General features: G+C 41.3%; 1 protein-coding gene across 3 annotated transcripts in view; it reads left to right on the top strand.

The window, feature by feature from the left end:
- Positions 1-23055, top strand: part of tbc1d5 (TBC1 domain family, member 5) — a 482783-nt gene that overhangs the window by 82533 nt on the left and 377195 nt on the right. For 2 of the 3 annotated variants that reach the window (XM_072253652.1, XM_072253654.1), the window contains exon 2: positions 16936-17013. The exons of the other annotated variant lie outside the window; for it this stretch is intronic. The gene's annotated coding sequence lies outside the window, so the exon portion shown is untranslated. The remainder of the gene's footprint in view (positions 1-16935; positions 17014-23055) is intronic. 3 annotated transcript variants of the gene reach the window in all.

Here is a 23055-nt window from a genome sequence, read left to right as displayed (position 1 = left end):
TTAAAAGTACTGTTTGTCTCCTTTGCAGGATGATCCGGAGTGTTTATAACCAGTAAAATAATTGTAAGAATATTAGCTGTTATAATTTACAAAATATAGCAAAAAATTTGCAATCAGCAAATTTCTGTAAACAGCCATTTGTGAACGTCAATGTGAACTATTAGGCAATAAATGTTGGACGAAGTACTCGGGATAAATCCACAGTTCTTCAGAATACTGTAATAAAAATGAAGTGATTTCAGATGTCTCATCCAGAATTTCTCTTAATATAACACCACATTACTACACTTCAATGGAAGTGGGACTAAAACCCAAAGCTTTCTGATTCAAAAGCCAGGATGTTAACCACTGAGCCACAGCTCACGCGGCTTATCTTTGAAGAACAAATTAATTTTGTCCTAAATCACTATAATGGGTCAATATCTGACTTGTTTCATCAATTAAACTACATGAATTACAGAAGTTAAAACTTTGCACCTAGTGCAGTCCAGTCATCTATTCCTTAAATCTACTCATGAAAAATTTTAAAAACTCATTTGAAAGAGTTTTGACACTTTGAAACTTAGCATGATCAAGCCGTGTTGTAAAACATGCCAGAGGTAGGCTGGATAAATTTGAAGTTGGTGAATGAGTGGAAAATTTATGTTAGAAAGGTAGTTAGGATATGACAAAAGATTTCATGCTTCGAGTCATGGTTATATTGCATCTGACAGCATGTGTCAATGTCGTGGTTTCACAAATGACAAGGAAGTGCCGAAGATTCTTCAAGAAATGTTTGAACTTTAATTTGCAAAGTAAAGCTGAGACAGACAGTGGACTCGGCTGTGTAAGTCTGTCACTGACTGCCCATTTGTTGTTTTCACACAGCATTCTTTATAGCCCTTCTGGGTTAGCATACTTCTGTAAGTTTTTTACTCTAACTAATAAATCAATTACTCTTATCTCTCTTACTTGGCTACATTCGTTTTTCTTGAGGGGTTAAAAGTACACAGGTTTCATTCAATGGTTACATCCCAAATACCACAGTAATTCCACACACTCAGTAACAGACACTTAATGCATAGTAAAGGCATGGTCAACTTCTGAATAAACACCTAATACGCGATAAAAACACTTAAAATAAACACTTAGAAACCAGAGTTAAAATGTTTCCAATAACAACTCTTGATTTCAGCTGTATATGGACAGTTATTTACAATTGCTTATTTGCAGCTCAGCACAATGCAAAAAGGAGGCTTAAGAATGTTCAATGCTAATAAAGTAAAAACTATATATGAAAGGAAAGTTGCAAGAAAGATTGTAGCTGGACACAAGACTGTAACTTGAAGTAAGAAATATGATTTCCACTAAGATCAGATATTTTTTTTGTCTATGAAAGAAATATCAGAAATGTGACTTCAGGCAGTAGGTAAATTCAGGTAGAGTAGAGAGTAAGGAAATTGGAACTTTTTTGGGAAAGAACTGTTAGATGCATGTATGTTGTCCTGAATAAGGTTTACTTGCTTATCACTATTACTCTGACAGGATGCATTTGCTTCCTGTACTGGAATTCATAGAAGTCAATGTTCTGTTTCAAAATTATGAACTCTGACTACTCTAGTCTCATTTTAGCTCGTAAATCTTTCTCATTTAATGTTCTGGCACTTTCTTCCTGTGCCAGTTTCTTCCCATCCATGAAACTGTCAATTGCACAGCCTTTAGATTACATAATTTATTTGGATTTTCCAATTCAAAAACCTTCTTACTGGCTACTTCCCTTTCTCAGCTCCTTACCTTTATTAAATGTAAAGGTAGCCTTATTATATTATATGGGCATTTCTTATTCTTATTTCTTTTGATCTTTCAAAAGCCTTTGCAAAGCACTCTTTAGACATACTTTGCCATTTCTTCAGTTGAGCTCCAGAAAGCTGCACTTTGGGCTTTTCCTATATTAAAGGTGTGTAGTTGGGCTGACACATGACAAGTGAAAGCAACACACCGAGTCAAGCAGGGTCTGGTTGAACTGTTTACTGGTTCAAATCCGCGCGTGCTTGAGTGCCCGCTTCTAACATCCCCCGCTCTTTGTGGGACAGAAGTGATGTCGTCTTCTGATCCGAGGTCTCCCCGGCACTCAGAGCCCTCTCGGTTGCTGCTGGCTGCAGAATCACCCACGACTGCTGGAGCTGGTTTACTTGCCGCGTGGGCGAGCCACCACATGACGCCCCCGCCCCCCCCCCCCCAAGAACTGGCGCTAGGAGGTGCAGAGTCCGCAGCCTGCACACTGTCAGTTCTTCTAGGTGGCTGGCCTCGTTGTCGTGGGGGCGGCACCATAACCGGGCGTTCAAGGTCTAGATGCGCCGGTTTGAGACGGTCAATGGTAAAAGTCTCTTCATGACCGCCGATGTCGAAAATGCAGGTCGTCCCATTATGGCGCACCACCTTGTAGGGTCCTTCATACGGTTGCTGCTGGGTGGTCTGTGCGTGCCTCGGCGAATGAAAACATACTTGCTCTGTTGTAGGCCCTTGGGCACGAAAGAGGGTGTTGTTCCGTGATGGGACTTTGGGACTGGGGCATGTGTTCCAAGCCGCTCCCGGAGTTTAGTTAGGACCACCGTAGGTATGTCTTCCTGGCCATGGGGTGCTGGCACAAACTCACTGGGAACTGTGAGCGGGTCACCATAAACAAGTTTGGCCGATGATGCGGCCAGGTCCTCCTTGGGTGCCATGCAGTTGCCAAGCAGCACCCAGGGGAGTTCGTCAACTCAGTCTGGCCCTTGTAGGCGTGCCATCAGGGCTGACTTCAAGTGCCTGTGGAAACATTCCACCAGGCCATTGGACAGCTGGTGGTAAGCAGTTGTTCGGTGGAGCTGGGTTCCGAGGAGTTGTGCCAGTGCAGACCACAAAGCCGATGTGAACTGCACACCCCTGTCTGAAGTGACGTGGGCTTGGAGTCCGAACCGTGCCACCCAGGTGGTAATCAGGGCTCTGGCGCACGTCTCCGTGGCCGTGTCAGCGAGTGGGACAGCTTCCGGCCACCTCGTGAACCTGTCCACCATGGTGAACAGGTATCTCGCTCCTCTTGAAACCGGCAGTGGGCTGACGATGCCCACGTGGACATGTTCAAACCCCCTATGTGTTGGCTGGAAGGATTGCAGTGGGGCCCTCACGTGCCTCTGGATTTTGGAGGTTTGACAGTGTGTGTATGTCCTGGCCCAGTGCCCGACCTGCTTGTGTAGGCCGTGCCACACAAACCTGTCTGCGATCAGCCGGATGGTCGCCCGGTTGGAAGGGTGGGCTAAACCATGTAAGGCGTCGAAAACGCGGCGCCTCCAAGCGGTTGGGACAGTGGGCCGAGGTTGCCCAGTGGACACGTCACAAAGGAGCTCATTACCTTTGGGCCCAATGGGTATGTCTTCAAGGCGGAGTCCTGAGACTGCGGTTTGGTACGCCGGCACCTCGCTGTCTAGTCGTCGTGCCTCAGCTAACGCCGCATAATCCACCCCCGGAGACAGAGAGTGCACTGATTGGATGGAGGTGCGTGACAGCGCGTCAGCCATCACGTTGTTCTTCCCGGAGATGTGCTTGATTGTGGTGGTAAACTCCGAGATGTACGACAGGTGGCATTGCTGGCGGCTCGACTACGGGTCTGACACTTTGGCAAACGCGGAAGTGAGGGGCTTGTGGTCTGTGAAGACCGTGAACTCCCTCCCTTCCAGGAAATAACTGAAGTGCCAGATGGCAAGGTACAGGGCCAGCAGCTCCCTGTCAAAAGTGCTGTACTTAAGTTCCGGGGGTCGTAGGTGCCGGCTGAAAAAAGCGAGCGGCTTCCATTGGCCTTTGATGGGCTGCTCGAGTATGCCACCAACTGCCGCGTTGGAGCATCCACAGTGTGGGCAGTGGGGACATCGACCTGGGGGTGGTCCAGGAGCGTGACGTTTGCTAGCATGTTCTTGGCTTGTTCAAAAGCCGCCGTTGCCCCCTCTGTCCAGGTGACCTCTTTGACCTTGCCGGACATCAAGCCGAAAAGGGGCCGCATGATCGGGCCGCTGAGGGCAGGAAATGGTGATAAAAGTTAACCATCCCAACAGATTCCTGCAGGCCTTTAACAGTGCTGGGTCTGGCGAATTGGCGGATGGCTCCAACTTTTGCCGGCAGGGGCACAGCTCCATGGCGGTCGATCCGGTGTCCCAAGAAGTTGATGGCGGGTAGGCCGAACTGGCACTTGGCGGGGTTGATAGCCGGACCGTAGTCGCTTAGGCAGCGGCAGAGCAGGCGTAAATGTGCTAGATGTTCCTGGCGGGAGCGGCTGGCGATAAGTTTGTCATCCAGGTAGATGAACGGAAAGTCCAGATCTCACCCTACAGTGTCCATCAGGCGCTGGAACGTCTACACCACGTTTTTGAGCCTGAATGGCATCCTGAGGAACTCGAAGAGGCCAAAGGAGGTAATGAGGGCCGTCTTGGGTACATCATCCAGGTGGACTGGGATCTGATGATACCCTCGGACCAGGTCAATCTTCGAAAAGATGCACACCCCATGCAGGTTGGCCGTAAAGTCCTGGATGTGCGGTATCGGATAGCGATCGGACGTGGTGGCATCGTACAGCCTCCTATAGTCGCTGCATGGTCTTCACCGTCCCGCGGACTTGGGCACCATATGGAGAGGGGAGGCCCATGGGCTGTCGGAACGCCGCACAATTACCATCTCCTCCATCTTCTTGAATTCCTCTTTTGCGAGGCGGAGCTTGTCGGGCGGTAGCCTGCAGGGCCGGGCATGAAGGGGAGGTCCCTGTATGGGGATGTGGTGCATCACGCCATGCTCGGGGTCTATTGAGGAAAACTACGGCGTGATGATAGATGGGAACTCCGATAACACCCGGCGAACTCGTTGTCGGAATAAGTGACGGAGTCCAGCTGCGGGGCCGGTAACCTAGCCTCACCGAGAGAGAAAGTCTGGAAAGTCTTTGCATCGACCAATTGTCATCCCTTCAAATCCATGAGCAGGCAGTGCACGCGGAGGAAGGCCGCACCCAGCAATGGCTGTGATACTGCGGCCAGCGTAGATGTCCATGTACAGCGGCTGGAACCGAACTGCGAGGGGATGGTTCTTGTGCGTAGGTGCGGATGGTGCTGCTGTTGGCTGCCATAAGTTCCGGTCCTGTTCTTCTAGTTCGGGTATTGTGGCTCGGGGGGGGGTAGGACTCTGATTTCTACCCCCGTGTCCACCAGGAATCTACGCCCGGAGTGCTTGTCCCAAACGTAGAGGAGGCTATCACGGTGACCAGCTGCTGTAGCCATCAGTGACGGCTGGTCCTGACGTTTCTCTGGAACGAGCATGGCGGTCGGCATAGGCGGGTCCCGGAACCCCACCTTTGATGATAAAAACACCAAGACTCAGAAGTGGTGCCGTCCCTTGGTGTGGGTGTAATGTGCTCCGCTGCTGGGGTGTGGGAGGGCTGGGCTTTCGGCCGTGCCGCAGCACTAATTTTGATCGTGGTTCCGCCATTTTGTTTGGCGCGCCAAAGCAGGTCCAGGCAGGCAGCCACCCTGCTTGGGTCTCTGAAGTCTTCATCTGCTAGCAGGAGGTGAATGTCTTCTGGCATTTGCTCCAAGAAGATCTGTTCAAAAAGCAGACAAGGCTTATGGCCGTCTGCCAGTGCTAGCATGTCGCTCATCAGGGCTGACGGCGCGCGGTCGCCCAGGCCATCCATATGCAGTAACCGCGCAGCCCGTTCGCTGCGGGAGAGGCCAAATGTGCGGATTAACAGGGCCTTGAGTGCTTTGTACCTGGCTGTTGCCGGGAGTTGATGCAGAAAGCCGATAACGCGGCCCGCTGTCTCCTGGTTGAGGGCGTCCACCACATAGTAATACCTGGTGGCATCTGAGACAATTTGCCTGACCTGGAACTGGGCCTCTGTTTGCTCAAACCAGACCAGGGGTTGGGTGGTCCAAAAGGTTGGCAGTTTAAAGGAAACTGCATTTTGCAGAGCTGAGTCGTTCATACTGGGTCCAAATGCCGTTGGACCGTCGGGGTTACCAATGTAGTCGCGCTGATACGCAACGAGTGAAAGCAACACACTGAGTCGAGCAGGGTCTGGTTGAACTGTTTACTGTTTCAAATCCGCACGCGCTTAAATGCACGCTCCCAGCATCCCCCGCCCTTTGCGGGGCGGAAGTGATGTTGGCTTCTGTGCCGAGATCTGCCCCGCTCTCAGAGCCCTCTCGGTTTCCGCTGGCTGCGGACTCGCCTGCGACTGCTGGAGCCCGTTCACTTGCTGCGTAGGTGAGCCGCCACAGGTGCTTTTTTAATTGTGCAGAGCAAAAGACTTGAATACAGCTGACTGTAAACAGGAAGGCTGTATTATGGTAGAATGTTTAATGTTAAACTGTTAAAATGTGAAAGAAGTGAAAAAGAGATTTTTTCTATCAAGCAAACAGTCAGTGGGAGCAAATTGCAATAAATTGGCCACTGATGTGTTAGATATTATGCATCCTGATCAAAGTAGTAAATGAATAAAATTGAAATTATAAAGCTAGTTATTAAGTTAAAGAAGGCATTTGCAGCACAAATATTACCTGTGCAGGAAATACCTGTTCAGAGAATCTGCTGTTGAATACAAAAATATTTGAGAAGAGGTTTGATACCAATAAACAGTAGATCATATGCACTATCAGCATCTTGTTTGGAAATGCATAATGCCAGACTCTATAACAAAGGTTTGAACGTAACTGGCATATTGACAGGCAGTTCCAATGGAATAAAGCTTAGTCTGCTGTGGCTAAAAAGATCACTAGTAAAATACCCATGATTAAAATCTCAGATGATGCACATTTTTCACAATGATAATTTGAGAATTACCAGATGTTTCACATGGCTGAAAAGGAATAATCTTCATTGTTTGGCATTTGGTAGGGATAACTTGGGATTATGGAAAATAGTTCAGAGAGTAGATAGCCTGATAATAAATGAAATTGAAGAGAACAAACTTTTCAGAATCATAGATTTGGAGTATGATGAAGAGCAGGATCAGATTTTCTTGGAATCCCAATGCACACCAAGTTAATGGACCAGATGGACATAAGACTTGATGTTAGCCATATTGTTGACATTTTACAACAAGGTTCCTAATCATGATGAGTTGGAGAAACTAAAGGACTTTTCAAGAGAGCTTGTTTTATATCACCAAGAAAGAGGAAAATCCACAATTTTTCATGAACTTGGGGAGAATTGAATAGTCAGTTTTTGGAAATTGTAGAGAAGGTGGCTTGTCTTTGCTCCTAACTAGATAACATATACTAGTAGTTCCCTATTTTAACTTCAGCTTGCTTGGGTTTAAGGTCAATATACTTTCATTATGCTCACTGACATGTTGTGTTAATAGGATATTTATTTTTCATGAACTTTAAAACTGAAGGAAACAAGGGAGGAAGTTACAGAGGCTCTGACAGCGTTTTCTATGTAAAGGAATCATGTCATAGGAGTGGAAGTGTTTTCATTCAACTATTATCCCAAAAAAGATGGTGTTACCCAAATAATTACAGCCCATTTAGTTAATGCCAGTGGTGGCAACATAGATTTGTAAAGAGTAGATCATGTGTGTCGAATTTGATTGAATTTTTCAAGGATGTAGTAATAAGGGTTGATGAGGCCAGTGTATTTAATATAGTCTACATGAATCTTAGCCAGGTTTTAGACATGGATGCACATCACAGGCTGGTCAAAAAATAGAAAAACACCTGGTATCCAAGAAAGTGTCAAACTGAATTCAAAACTGTCTCAGAGCCTTTGAGCCAAGGTGAATCATTGGTTGATAAGTTAGAGAAAACATTAGTAGCACAAACAATAATGATGACTGCCATATTTATTGGTAGAAATCTATAACCAAACCACAAGCCTCAGACTTTGGTCCTTTGCTTCTTGTGATATGTTTTAATGATTTTGATAAATATACAAGGAATGCTAAAGAAGCTTTCAGATGTTTCAACAATTGGCTGCAGAGCTAACAGCGAGGAGGAAAGCTTTAGATTCAAGGAAAATATAACCGAACATAGAACATAGAAATTTGCAGCACATTACAGGCCCCTCGGCCCACAATGTTGTGCTGACCATATAACCTATTCTAGAGACGTACTCTAGAAATTGGTCTGGTCATTTAAAACTATATAACACAGGAGCAGGATTAGTCCATTTGGCCCATTGAGTCTCCTCCTCCATTTGGTCATGGCTGATTTATTTTCCCAATCAATCCCATTCTCCCAATCAATCCCATTCTCCTGCCTTTTCCTCATAATCTTTTATGCCTTTACTAATCAAGAATCCTTCAACCTCCATTTTAAATATACCCAATAGCTTGCCTCCATAGCTGTCTGTGGCAATGGATTCCACAGATTCACCACACTCTGGCTAAAGAATGCCACTGACAGGAAGGGAGATAACAGAGTCTATATTAGATTGGGAGCAGGCCCCTCCTGTCAATGCTGTCCTCATGTTCACTTGGTGGAAGACAAGCTGGATTGCCTGCGTGCAGTCGTCTGCAGACTGCTGAGGGCTTGTTCTTGCTGACAACATATGTGCTCCATCAATCTATGGGGCATGTCACTTAGGCACTTGTGCTCTATGATATTTTTTGTGTGACTGCGTGTTTACAACTATCTTATAAGTGCTGTGGGTGCTGGTGCTGGTGCTGGTGCTGTGTATGACTGTTGGTACTAGGTTTTGCACCTTGGCCTCAGAGAGCGCTGTTTTACTACGCTATGTTCACGGGTATTAATATATGGTTGAATGTTAATTAAATTTGAACATGAAATTCCTCCATCTCTTTGTTCTTTTATCCTGAGCCTGTGCTGTCTGGTGCTAGACTCTCCCAATATTGAAAGCATCCTCTCCATGTTCACTTTATCTAAACCTTTCAGTATTCAGTAGGTTTCAATGAGATTCCCCCCCCCCAATACTTCAAAACTCTAGGAAGTACAAGACCCAGAGCCATCAAACAATCCTCATATGTTAACCCTTTCATTCCCTGGATCATACCCATAAATCTCCTCTCCAATGGCAACACATCCTTTCTTAGATGTGAGGCCCAAAACTGCTCACAATGCTCCAATTGTGGTCTGAACAATGACTTATGAAGTCTCAGCATAATATCCTTGCTTTTATAATTTAGCCCTCTTGAAAAGAATGCTAAAATTGCATTTGCTTTTCTTACTACTCACGCAACCTAGAGGATTCCTGCACAAGGACTCCCAAGTCTCTTTGCACCTCCAATTTCTGAATTTGCTCTCTGTCTACAAAGTAGTTTACACCTTTATTCCTTCTTCCAAAGTGCACGTCTATACACTTCCCTACCCTGTATTCCATCTGCCACTTTTGTCCAATCTCCTAATCTCTCCAAGCCCTTCTGTTTCTTCAACGCTGCCTGCCCCTCTACCTATCTTTATTTCATTCACAAACTTGCCGCAATGGCATGAATACCATCATCCAGGTCATTAACATATGACGTGAAAAGTAGTAGAACAAGCACTGAATTTAGACAGAACTGGTAACTAGAATAGATTTATTGGGGGAGGGGGTTGCAAGGAGGTCGTGGGAGGGTGAAGGACTAAAGTAGCATTGAAATATATCCCCAAAGATCCAAAAGTTTGGTACAACAGATCAATAGATGGGTTAAAAATTAAACAAGGTGCTTGCCTTTATTAGCTGATGTATAGACTGGAGTAGTTATGTACTAGTTTAATCGTATGTTTAATATAGTAATATAATTCTGGTCATCTTATAACAGAAAAGTTATGATTAAGCCAGAGAGAATATTGTACAGATATAAAAGGATATGGCCAGGACTGTTTACTATGGAATGAAAGAATCTGAGAAGGTTTAATTGAGATCAAAAACCAGAAGTCTCTGGCTTAAAATATGAATTAGAGGGTTGATGATGAACAGTGTTTTCACGCAGAAAGTGATAAGAGTTCTGCAGTGTTCCCTCACGGACACAATGAGCTGAAAATACTGTATTTTAAATTTTCTTATTTCTATGATTCAGAGAAATCCGTTTCATTTGGCTTTCTTCTAAAAGATTTGAAAGTTTTTTTAAAATTATAACTCAGTTTTCACATTGCCTGTCCAGCTTTCTTACCGTACAAATGATGTAGATCAACAAATAGCTTGTCAACTTGGTTTAAATGCTGATAGAGAAAACACATTTTTTCATCGCTAGGAGTGAACGTTGCCTGTGTTCAAAAGTTTCTAAATTTGAATGCACATGGAACCTACAGCTAATGGAAAAAATCATAATAAATCAAAGTGCTGTAAGTTCTCAGCAAGTAATGCAGCATCTGTGGATCTTTCAAATCTGGCATACTTAATCAGAACTGGGAAAGAAAGAAAAGGAGCTGGGGAAAGAGCAGAATAAAAGTTCAGACCTACTTAATTGACTTTTTTGATTGGGCAGAGAGAGGGGACTGACAAAATATCATTGTTGCTTTCCTTTCTTTTTTTCATTTATTTACTGTGTGTAAATAAACTACATAAACTTCAGTCATTAAAATTGTGCATTAATAATGCATTTTGCCATCTGGGAAGATTTAAACTGCATTAGATTGGATTGACAGTTCATAAATAATGCAGTTAGTACCACCTTCAGTTCATTGACTTATTCCAGTTAGTAAAATTTCTCTTTTAACTATTTTATCAGTCTGTTAACTGAAGGGCAAAACATGTCATGAAATACCTCACCTCATCTTCCTGCTGCCTTAATAGAGATAGAGTTTCTCTTGTCCTAAACTATCACCCCACGAGTCTCCACAATTTCTGCCGTCTCCAAAGCAATTCTACCGCCAAAGATATCTTTATCTCTCACTCTCTGCTTTCCACAGGAATCGCTCCCTCCGTGATTCCCTTGCCTATTTGTCCCTCCACATTAATCTCCCTCCTGGCACTTATCCCTGCAAGTTGCTAAAGTGCTACACCTGCCCATTCACTTCTTTCCTCAGTTCCATTCAGAGCCTCAAACATTCCTTCCAGATGGGTCAACAATTCACCTGTGTATCTGCTGGGATCGTCTCTTGTATCCGGTGCTCCCGATGCAGTCTCCTGTACGTTGGTGAGACCTGTCGTAAATTGGTGGACCGCTTTGTTGAGTACCTCTACTCAATCGCCAAAAGCAGAATTTTCTGGTGGCCAACCATTTTAATTCCTATTCCCATTCCACCAGGTCAGTCCATGGTCTCCTCTTGTACCATGATGTGGCCACTCTCGAAGTGGAGGAGGAATAGTCGTATTCCATCTGGATAGCCTTCAAACAAATTAAATTCATTTCACAATTTGGACTGAAAGATAAATACATGTACATGTTTTTGTTCAAGCAACACACATAAAAGTTGCTGGTGAACACAGTGGGCCAGGCAGCATCTCTAGGAAAGAGGTACAGTCGACGTTTCGGGCAAGCCCCTTCGTCAGATTCCAGCATCTGCGGATTTCCTTGTGTTTACATGTTTTTGTTTTTGATTTTTGCATGTCTGACACCATTTTCATTACCCATTGATAATGGGATTGCTGAACTACATTGCAATCTGTTTTAAAATTATCATTAGTGTTTCGAAGTTCTTCTGTCTTGTTCTCCAAACCTTTGTCTTTGTAAAGTCTGACAGTTCTGCAAGGTACCTTCAATTCCCACTTCCTGGATTTAGCCTGTGCCTATTAGACTCTAAATTGTTACTTCACATGAATATCAGTATCTCCTTCTGGTAATTTTTTCTCCCTTCCCCTTTCCTACCTCCCGCTTCTTCTATTCATCACTCTGGCCTCTTAACTCCTCTTGCTTACCTCTCACCTCCCCCTGATGCCCTTCCTTTTCCCCTTTCTCCCATTGTCCACGCTCCTCTCCTATCAGATTCCTTCTTCTCCAGCCCTTTACCTTGCCCACCCACCTGGCTTCAGCTATCATCTTCTAGCTATCTTCCTTTCCCTTCCCCTACCTTTTTATTTTGGTGTCTTCCCTCTTACCAGTCGTAAAAAGATTCTCAGCCTGAAACATTGATTGTTTATTTATTTGCATAAATGTTGTCTGGCCTGCGGAGTTCCTCCAGCATTTTACGTGTGTTGCTATGGATTTCCAGCATCTGCAGAATTTCTTGTGTTGAAATTTTTGTTGCTTTGGGCAGATTGATAGATATATAAACTACTGATACAGGTGCTTTGTTGAGTGATATCATTTTCCAATGCATGGCCAAACATTGGTCGACATCTTATAATAATAAAGTTAGTTGAGAAAAAGCCTTAAAAATATATTAAAAAACAGATTTAAGTCACAGGTTCACCTTTAACTGAAGGAAAATTAAGGTAGTATGTAAAATTGTGATAGATTGGCCTATTTATATAATACTCATAAAAAGATGAAGTCTATTTTTAACTTGTAACTACATTTTCTTGCTATTTTCACTTGAGACATTTTGTTTTGTTTATTGAATGATCAAATTGGCTTTTTGTTGCCTTGCACCATTATCTCTTTGACATTTAGTCTTGCTGGCTTGCAAAGCTAGCATAGATTTTTCCCTTTTAGAATTCTTTCCTTATTCACATAGTCATATGGTTCACTCCAAGTCCATGCCAATCATGAGATACCTACTTGCATTAATTCTACTTAAAAATACTTTCCCATCGATTCTACCACTCACCTACACACTGGGACAATTAGCAGCAGCTGTTAATCTCCTAACCTGCACATCTTTGGGATGTGGGTGGAAGTTGGAGCACACGAGCAGCATTGGAGGTTCTGGATTGAAACCACATCACTGAAGCTGTGAGGCACAGCCCATCTGATTTTGCCAATGTGCCTTTCTTGCTTGCGTCTATATTTGAAGAATGTACTATCACTAAATTTTTCCGTTGTTGCTAAAAACGTAAAGGTTACTCACTCCACAGATGCTCAATTTTGAAAATGTTCTCTTTATTTTAGGTTTATTACACTTGCATTTGCCTACTTTTATTAATGTGGACCTCTGGTTTTTAGTTGATTTTAATTTCCTTTGTTTTCCCATAATTCAATAATGTTTTTATTTTATTGATAGCTTTATGCTTGAACTTATTAGGGAATTTATGTAATTTGTAGACATTTTTTGTTCAATATTGTTTCTTCGTATTTTAAAATCACTATTTTATTCCTCAGTATTTATTTTTCTGTAGTTAACAACAGATTTTCTTTGTTTTGAAGTTTCTGGGAATATGTGACGTGCTCAAGCTTTTTGTGCACAATAATGGAAAACAAATTTAAAGCCAAATTTCAGATGTAAACTCTTTAGACAAACTCTAATCAGTGTATTTTGATGAAAGATGATGTACCAAAATGGTAATTCTATTTCTGTTCCTACAGATAATGCCGTACCAGCTGAGTATTTCTGTCATTTTCCATTTTATTTTGTCAGTGTGACTTGAGCATCAATCTCATAGAAAAACAAGGAATTGACTGACAGATAATATTTCAGATTTTGCCAGGTCCTCCAATAGTACGATCATAAAGCAAATGGCAAAATACTAATCATGCAATATTTGCCATGTTATGTATCTGAGTCAAAGAGCTATGGGCTCAAAAAGCCTGAACACAATACTGAGATTTCAGTGCAGTACTAAGGGAATGTTGCTGTTTCTGAGGAGTAATTTTTTGAGGGATCTTAGCCTGAAGCCCTGTCTGTGATCTCATTGGATGTAAAAGATCTCACTGCACCATTCTGAAGAAGTATTTTTCATAGTGTCCAAAGAAATAAATGTCATGTAGATTATTTGGTCATTATAATTTACTGTTTATGAAAGCTCACTGTAAGCAATTTCACATTTCCCATATTATAACAGTGACACTTCCAAAGAACATCATTAGCTGTTAATTGCTTTGGCATTGCTCAGCATGCGAAAGGTACAATGAAAAGTTATTTTTCTTCATGAAAGATTACTTTGTCCACTTCTTATCAGAAATTAAATTCATTTGGCAATTCGGAGTGAAAAATAAATGCATGTACACAGTTTTGTTTTTGATTTTTGCATGTCTGACCCCATTTTAGTTGCCCGTTGATAGTGGATTGCTGAACTACATTGCACTCTATTTTAACGTTATCATCAGTGTTTCCAAGTTCCTCTGTCTTGTTTTCCAAACCCCCATCTTTGTAAAGTCTGACAGTTCAGCAAGGTAACTTCAAATCCCAATTCCTGGATTTAGCCATTGCCCATGTTAAATTGTTACTTCACATTTTTCTAACCATATATGTCTCCTCTAAAATATTTCATAATCCCAGCCCTTTAGCCAGGCCATTTTGGTCATCTGCCCTAAATTTTCCTTGTATGGCTTGATGTCAATTTTTATTTGAGTATTCTCTTAAAAAGCACCTCACGTTGCCTTTGCCATGTTAAAGGTGCTGTATTTTCTTGCATTAGTTTCGACTCAATAGTTAGTCATAAGTCTAATTGGTTTTCTACTTGAATAAATTAGTGTCTTGGAAATACCACTACTATCTAAACTGAACCAGTGGACATAATTGTCAGTCTGGATCAGTGGCAAATAGTGAGTGAACACATGCAAATACTAAACATAATTGATCTCTCCCTCACTAAACTATTTGCTACAATTCTCTCAGCCCACCATGGTCAAAAATGCTCATTGCACAATCTTATGGAGACAAAATCCCATCCTCTGCCATGTTGTTTATTGCTGCAGTTATGCTGAATGGGATAGACACAAAATACATCTGACAAAGCAGAACGTGTGTTCATGAGGCACTGTAATACATGACAGTATTATACCACAGCCGGTAACATCAAGGGTTAAAATTTCTCTGTCATCCACTATTATCAAACCAGGATATCATCTCTGGTTCGGCGTGCAGGCAGATATGCCAGGAGTAGCACCAAGTATACTGATACATGAGGTCTCAACCAAGTGACACTGTAACTTGGAACCACATGTGTGCAAAAAATCTAAAATAGCATGCAATATACTGTATACAGGTAAATTATTCCACAACTAGCAGTTCAGATTTAGGCTCATGGTAAATAATTAAACACCTAACGGGCAAAAACACCAAGAAAATACCTGTCTAAATGATGACAGAATCCCAATGGGTGCATGTTATAGAAAAGGCTGAAATATTTGCATCCTCTAACCAGATGTCCTGACTGAATGCTCCATCACAGATGTTGTAGAAGACAATCATAATCAATTTTTATTTATGCCATGCAGTAAATATCAAGGTATGATTAAGACCATTGAATACAATTAAGACAATGGGGCTATTCTAACTGTAGTACTATTTTTACGATAGCAGTCTCTAAAGCAGAATTAAATCACCCTGTTCTTAACAGTCACTTCATCAACATCCTGATGAGGATTGAGGTGGATGGTGTAGTCACCTTCAACCAAAACTTAATTAGATCAGTTACATAAATACTGTTACAAATCAGAAATAGGATATTCTGTGGGAACTAAGTCACTACTTACCCCCCAAAGGGTGTGCACCATCTATAAAGCATAGGATGTGAGCATGATTGAATAATTTCCATTTACTTAATTGGTGTACTGTTCGAAGAACACTCTAGAAGCTTGATAACAACCAGGATAAAGCAAGCTAACTGACTTGGCAATTTATCAATCATTCTAAGCATTCATTCTCTGCTCAACCATTTCATCATAACTGCAATTTGCGCCATCTATAAAATCCACTGCAATTACTGGGCTACTCTAACAGCACCCCACCAAAAAGAGCACAGACATGAGGACAGGCATCACTTGTAATTGATGCTGAATCAAGCTGAGGTAGACCCTCTCATGTTAGGACACATTGTCTATCTAAATGTTTAAATTTCCTAACTTAACGTTATTCTGGTATGCCTTCACCAGAAGAAGGCTCCATTGTCATCTTTAAAAAAAAGAGATTGGCAATAAGTGCTGCCCCTTCCATTGATGTTCTCTCCCCCCAAATAATGAATGAATTAAAATGACAAGTAAATTTTAGTAAAAAAAAAAGGACAAGTAGATATTTTGAGATGGTCGGACAAGAATTAAAGTCAATTTACATGTACATTTATTTATTTAATATGAGGCATATAATTTGCAAAGGGGGTAATATGAAATTTTTCTCATGTCATAGACATGTAAAAGGTAGTACTTTAAATTTTGTAGGTAAGTTATGAACAGAATCATTGATTGATTCTTTCTTCCTGGCATGTGGATAATTGATTCAAGAATGTGCCATGGTTTCATAATAGTACTGAAAATAATAATTTTAGATGTTGGAACTAGAAAAAAATTTTTTTTAAAGCTGAAAAAGCCATGCAGCATTTGTGGAAAAAAAAGAAGCACAGTCTTTGATTTGGGTCCAAACTGGAAAAGTAAGAAAAGAAGTTTGCATAACATGTTGAGGAGGAATGGCTCAGTAACAAAAGGGGATATTTCAGATGGGGTGAAGGCAGATTTGCTGTATTTCATAATTTGATTGTTAAAATTTTTTTCTCTGCTATGTTGAAGAGTTCTTTTTGTGCTTTACATCTATAATTTTTTTATATTTGACACAGCAGATATGTTACACGAGTCATATGATTTTGAATATTTTAAATTGAAATTTATTTGAGTTTTCATAGAAACTTTTACTTTTTTCATATTAGCAGAACAAACTGGAATTACTTTGCAGTCAGGCACTTTTGTTAGAAACAATTAATGCTTCAGATTGACCTTTCGTCAGTCCTTCTATTTAGGTCTGTTTTATTTCTAACTATCTTCCATCTTTAATTTTTATCTTAATATCTAATTTCTTAGTTTTACTCTTGGATAATGTTAGTTGGGTTCATGTATTATTATTTTAAATTTGTTTGTGCAGCTTCATGCAATATAGCTCATTGTTAACATCAGACAATAAGTTAACTTCAAACAATTTTGTAATTGGTTGGCAGCATAAAAATTTACTCTAATTGTTTTTCATTTAGGTGTTGATTGACTGAGCTTACAGAGTATTAAATCAAGTATTGCTGAAAAATTTGGGGTAATCCTTATCCTGCTGATCGGTGAGTTAATTTGTACATAATCTGAAGTTAAAAATTTTGTTACCTGCTTCAATTCAGGGGTACATTGACGTTCATGCCAAGGTGATACAGAAATGTCACTATTGTTTGCTGAATGCAAGAAAATTATGCAAACAGAACTGACTCATATTGGAGGAACAATATGCAAGTGGCACAGCCTTAAACTGCAGCAAGAACAAAAGAAACAGGAGGAATTGGGCAACTTTAGTGGGGTGCGCCCTGCTTGGCATTCACAGAATCATTTTCTATATTGGATGCCATGGACTCCTTGACGGAGAACTATTTAAGTTTCAGAATCAGATTTATTATCACTGATAACATAAAACTTGTTGTTTTGCAGCAGCAGCAGTACAGTGCAAAGGCATAAAGTGATCATGAAGTAGCTGTTTCTGAATCCTTAAGTGTGGATCTTCAGGCTCCTGTATCTTCTCCACTATGGTAGTAATGAGAGTATATCTTAAATGGTGGAGGTCTTTGATGGATGCTGCCACCTTGAAGCATCACTGCTTTAAGGTGTCCTCAGCGGTGGTTTCTCATTAAAGTTTCTTGCGATTTCATAGTACTTTTGCCAAGTCCTCCAATAATACCAATATCACAGTACACCACTATAAACTGAAGTTGCTGGAAATGGTCAGCAAGTCTGTCATTGTTAATGGGGAGAAAATCAGAATAGATTTTTCAGGTTATTGACCTTTCACTGGAACTCTTCTGATCAAGGATTATTAACCAAGCACATTAGTTCTGTTTCTTTCTTCATAGATGTCATCTAACCTGAGTACTTTTATCATATATTTTTCTTAATTTTTAAATGTCACATTTCTAGAATCTCTAGTATTTTGTTTTAATAATCAGGTTGATGAATCCAAATGAAAGTAATCACTTGCTGATTGCAGGTGCATTAGCACTAGTTATAAGCCATCAATAAATTATCCCAGGTTCATTTTCTGAAGTGACACAGCACAACTGCTTTAAGTGGCTGGCAGCTCACTGTCTTTGTTTTTGTGAGTACATAAAATTTAATTCTACATTGCTTATTTGAGTGGGGGATCCTCATACCTAGTCAAAAGAACTCCTTGCTCCCATTGGCGCACAGGACCACTGTCCCAGAATGGCTGGGCATCTTTTCTAAATCTAAGGATTTTTTTTTCATTTCCTGAACCAAAAAGGTTTTTTGTTGTTTCCTATCCACCATGGTATCCAAAATATACATTGCTGCTGTTTCATTACTCTGATGGTTTTACCAAAGACTGGTGTGCTGTAAATTGGCCGCAGCTGCAGTTTGCTGATTTGAGAGTTTTTTTTTATGGATAGGAGGAGCTGATCATTTTTAAGTGCTTGATCTATTCAAGATACTGTTGGAGAAGTGCAAAGTGATGCAGTTAATTCAGGGTGGGGCCTGTTCATTGAATAGTTATTCCATGTGGCATTTGTTAAACAGCAAGACCTCAATGTACTTTGTTTCCTGAAGAGTGGAACACTGGTCAATAGGATGGTGAGGAAGTACAAGGCTTGTGTTGTCATGTTGCAGTTGTATCAAAAGTAGATAGGCTGCTCTTGGATTATGTTGTGTTGTTCTGTAGAAAGGATATGATTAAACTAGAGAGACTGCAGGAAAGATTGACTGGGTTAGAGGGTTTGAGTTAGCAGGAGAGATTAGATAGACTGAATCTTTTCTTTTCATTGGAGCAAAGGAGGCGGAGAGGTTACATAATAGAGATTTTTTAAATTATAAGAGGCATTGATAGGAGAGCAAGCCAGTATCTGTTCCCCGTGGTAGAGGTGTCTGCAGCTAGAAGGAATTGATTTGTAGTGAGAAGAAAGTGATTTAAAGGGGATCTAACGGGTGAATGTTTCTCAGAAAGAGTAGTTGATGCCTGGAGTGAGTTACCAGAGGAGGTGGTGCAGGAAGTAACACCATTTAAAAGGCATCTTGCCAAGGACTTGAATGAGCTGGGTGTGTGAAGGATATGGAACTAATACAGGCAATAAATTGGATTAGCGTGATGGTTGTAATAGCGTGGTGTGGGAAAAGAGCTTGTTTCAGTGCTGTATGCCCCCATGACTGACGATTGCAATCAAATAAAGTCTTACTTATATTTTTATACCTATCATTTGACTGTGACCTTGAGATGCAATGTGGAAAGTATATACATATTTCTGTGTTAAAATAAGCGTACACTGCCCTATTAAATAAGACACTTTTGTTTAAGCATTTTGAAAGATTTAATAAAATATTTCGAGTCATTTGGAAAGCATCATTGTACAATTTACTATCAGCCTTTTGTGCATACACTCAAAATCATTCCGTAGTATTCTAAGATGAAAATAGGTTGTTTTATAGAACCATGCTTGCTAAAATGTCTAATGTTTTAGCATTGTTTATTGAGGTGACAAAGAGTTCGTTTATTAATGTTTATTAATCATTCACTGATAAGTCAAAAAGGACGTGTCACCTGCAAAACAAGACCTCAGAAGCAGATGGTACTCCAGCTGAAGTTCTTAAATTTGATGGAGAAAAACTTGTCTAAAATCCACAATTTCATCTCCCACATTTGAAAGGAAGGTATACCAGAGAAACACAGAGGTGTCATAATCATGACCATCTTCAAGAGCAAAGACAAGTCTGATTGTAATAATTACATCAAGTCAAGTCAAGTCACTTTTTATTGTCATTTCAACCATAACTGCTGGTACAGAACATAGTAAAAATGAGACAATGTTTTCCAGGACCATGGTGCTACATGAAACAATACAAAAACTACTCTGAACTATGTAAGAAAAAAACACAGAAAACTACACTAGACTACAGACCTATCCAGGACTGCATAGAGTGCACAAAAGAGTGCAGGCACTACAATAAATAATAATAAATAATTAACAAGACAGTAGGCACAGTGAGGGTATAGTAGGTTGGTGTCAAGCCAGGCTCTGGGTATTGAGGAGTCTGATGGCTTGGGGGAAGAAACTGTTACATATCTGGTTGTGAGAGCCCGAATGCTTTGCTGCCTTTTTCCAGATGGCAGGAGGGAGAAGAGTTTATATGAGGGGTGTGTGGGGTCCTTCATAATACTATTTGCATTGCGGATGCAGCGTGTGGTGTAAATGCCTGTGATGGCGGAAAGAGAGACCCCGATGATCTTCTCAGCCGACCTCACTATCCGCTGCAGGGTCTTGCAATCCAAGATGGTACAATTTCCGAACCAGGCAGTGATGCAGCTGCTCAGGATGCTCTCAATACAACCTCTGTAGAATGTGGTGAGGATGGGGGCTGGGAGATGGACTTTTCTCAGCCTTCACAGAAAGTAGCTGCTGGGCTTTCTTTGCTATGGAGCTGGTGTTGAAGGACCAGGTGAGATTCTAAGCCACGTGAACAACAAGAAATTTGGTGCTCTTAACGGTCTCTATGGAGGAGTCATCGATGTTCAGTGGAGAGTGAACATGAGACTTTACTGTCCCATGTGATTATTAACTTTAGGAAAATGTACAATACTGATAGCTGAAATAGATCTGCAGTTAATTTTAACATGTTTATTTATAATTTTGAGATCATTAGCCTGTTGTAGTCACTTGACCACTATTGACGATGAAGTTCTATAATATGTAGGTAAGCAAGGGAAATGATAGTTGCAAGTTGGGTAAGTTTGAAAATGACAAAGAAAATGAAACTTGGGGTTGTTTATGATGGCATGTGAACTTTGATAATAAATTTACTTCGAACTTTGAAGAAATCATTAATGGGGACCATATGCAGTTTACCTCAGTGAATGGAGTCAAAAGCTTTGCGAAAATCGATGTAAGCAAGCACGGTTGGTAGGTTGTTCTTCTTGATTTCCTCGATAATTCTATGGAGAGCAAGTATTTGCATTACTGTTGTGTGCTTCTGCTGAAAACTATTCTGATTGAATCTTAGCTTAGGATCAATGGCAGTGTGAATCCTGTTCAAGATCATCCAATTGTATAGCTTTGCTAAGATACAGGTCAAGCTGATACCGTGGTAGTTATCTGTCTTCGTGAGGGATCCAGACTTGGGGACTGGGATAATGTTTGAGAGTGACCACTGTTCTGGTTTGCTGCTTTTCATCAGTGCCGTATTACATTTGTCCAGCAAGATGTTGTCCAGGTCGCAGTTCTTCAGGATATCTGGTGGTATCCCATCTGGTCCAGCGCTCCTGCCCTGTTTGAGTGCATATTTGGCCGCCTTCAGTTCCTCAGTGGTGAATGGGCTATCATCGATGTCGACTTACGTTAGTGTCGTGGCTATGTCCTCTTCTTCTTCCGTGATCATTGGAGGGCTTCCCAGCAGGTTCTTAAAGTGGGTAAATGAGGTAAAATGCTGAAGATCCTGAAATCTTACGGAGTGCCAGACCGTCTACTGAGGGCAATAGAGTCCAGCTATACCAAAACCATGGCGAAAGTTGTATCACCAGATGGAGAAACAGCAGTGTTCGAGCTCCTAGCTGGTGTGCTGCAAGGAGACACTCTGGCACCGTACATCTTTATAATCGTCCTTAATTACGCTCTACGTCAAGCTACCAAAGATCATGACAAGCTTGGTTTTACCATAAAACCAGGACAAACCAAAAGGGTCAGACCAGTTACACTCACAGATCTTGATTTTGCAGATGACATAGTCCTGCTCTTTGACCAGATGGAGGAAACTCAGCAGCTACTGACAAAAGTGGAAATTGAGTGCAATAAAGTTTGACTTCACCTAAATGCTAAAAAGACAGCGTACATGGCACTTAACTGTGACGAAGGTACTCTCAAGACTGTAAAGAATGATACCATTCAGAAAGTCTTTGACTACAAGTACCTCGGGTCAAGAATGATGAGTTCGGAGAAGGACATAAAGATACAGAAGGCGCTGGCATGGAGGGCTATGAACGACATGAAGGAAATCTGGAAGTCGAACCTGACCAGAGGGCTTAAAAAGAGGATCTTCATAGCAGTCATAGAGTCCATTCTCATGTACAGATGCGAGACGTGGACGCTCACCAAGACTATGCAAAAGTCTCTAGATGGTTGCTATACACGAATGCTCCAGATGGCTCTTGACGTGAGTTGGCAACAGCGCATGACGAACGTCGAGCTCTATGACAACCTACCGATGCTCACCACAAAAATCGAGGCGAGAAGACTGCAACTAGCAGGACACTACCTATGGCACCGTGAGCTATCTGCCAGCCTAGTCATCATATGGGAGCCCAAGCGTGGGAGAATGAATCCTGGGCAGCTAATGTAGATGAACTGAACACACTGATGAGGAAGAGGGAGAAGACCTGAGTCAGCATAGTAGTAGTAGACCATATGCAGTATATACCATAAATAAACCAAAATTGCTAGAGGAACTCAGTGTGTCATACAGCATCATTGGAGGCATAAAGGAGAATCAGCATTTTGGGTTGAGATCCTACTTTCCAATCATCTACAGTCTCTTGTGCCCCCCCCTCCCCCCGGAGTAAATATAGTTTATAAGAAGTTAAATAATTTTGGTTGTATTGTTCTTTCCATGGTCAGTACAAATACTAAGATGTCCTTTTGACACTAAGTAGAGGAGAATTTTTATATACTTTTCTCTGTTGTGCTTAGCATTGTGTATGACACCAAGCACTTATACACTTCTACCCAACTGCCCTGAGAAGTCTTTGCAAGCACAAATACATTTCAGAATGTTTTCCTTCTACCCTCATTCAGGATTTGTTTCTTGGTATTTTTTAATATATCAGCAAATGAAGAATGTAAGAAGATTGCTTACCTAATTGAAATTGCATGTTATAGATGACCAAACTGACCAGGCCATCAAAATCTTTGGTTGGCAAGGCTGAAGAGATGGTACATTTGGTAACACTAAAAACTGAAAATTGCTTAGTAAGCTCAAAGGCAAGTAGAATATCATTGCAAGTTTAAAAATTATACTATTTATTTAGAAGTAACTTATTTCAGCACAAGTTATTTCAAGATGTCTGCAGATTTTATTATTTTATATTTTGTTGGCAACTAATCTAAATGTAACCACGATTTATG

This window comes from Mobula birostris, chromosome 3 (genome assembly GCF_030028105.1).
Source record: "Mobula birostris isolate sMobBir1 chromosome 3, sMobBir1.hap1, whole genome shotgun sequence".
Taxonomy (NCBI): domain Eukaryota; kingdom Metazoa; phylum Chordata; class Chondrichthyes; order Myliobatiformes; family Myliobatidae; genus Mobula; species Mobula birostris.
Note: the sequence above shows the minus strand (reverse complement) of the source record. Positions and strands in the feature narration are given on the sequence as shown.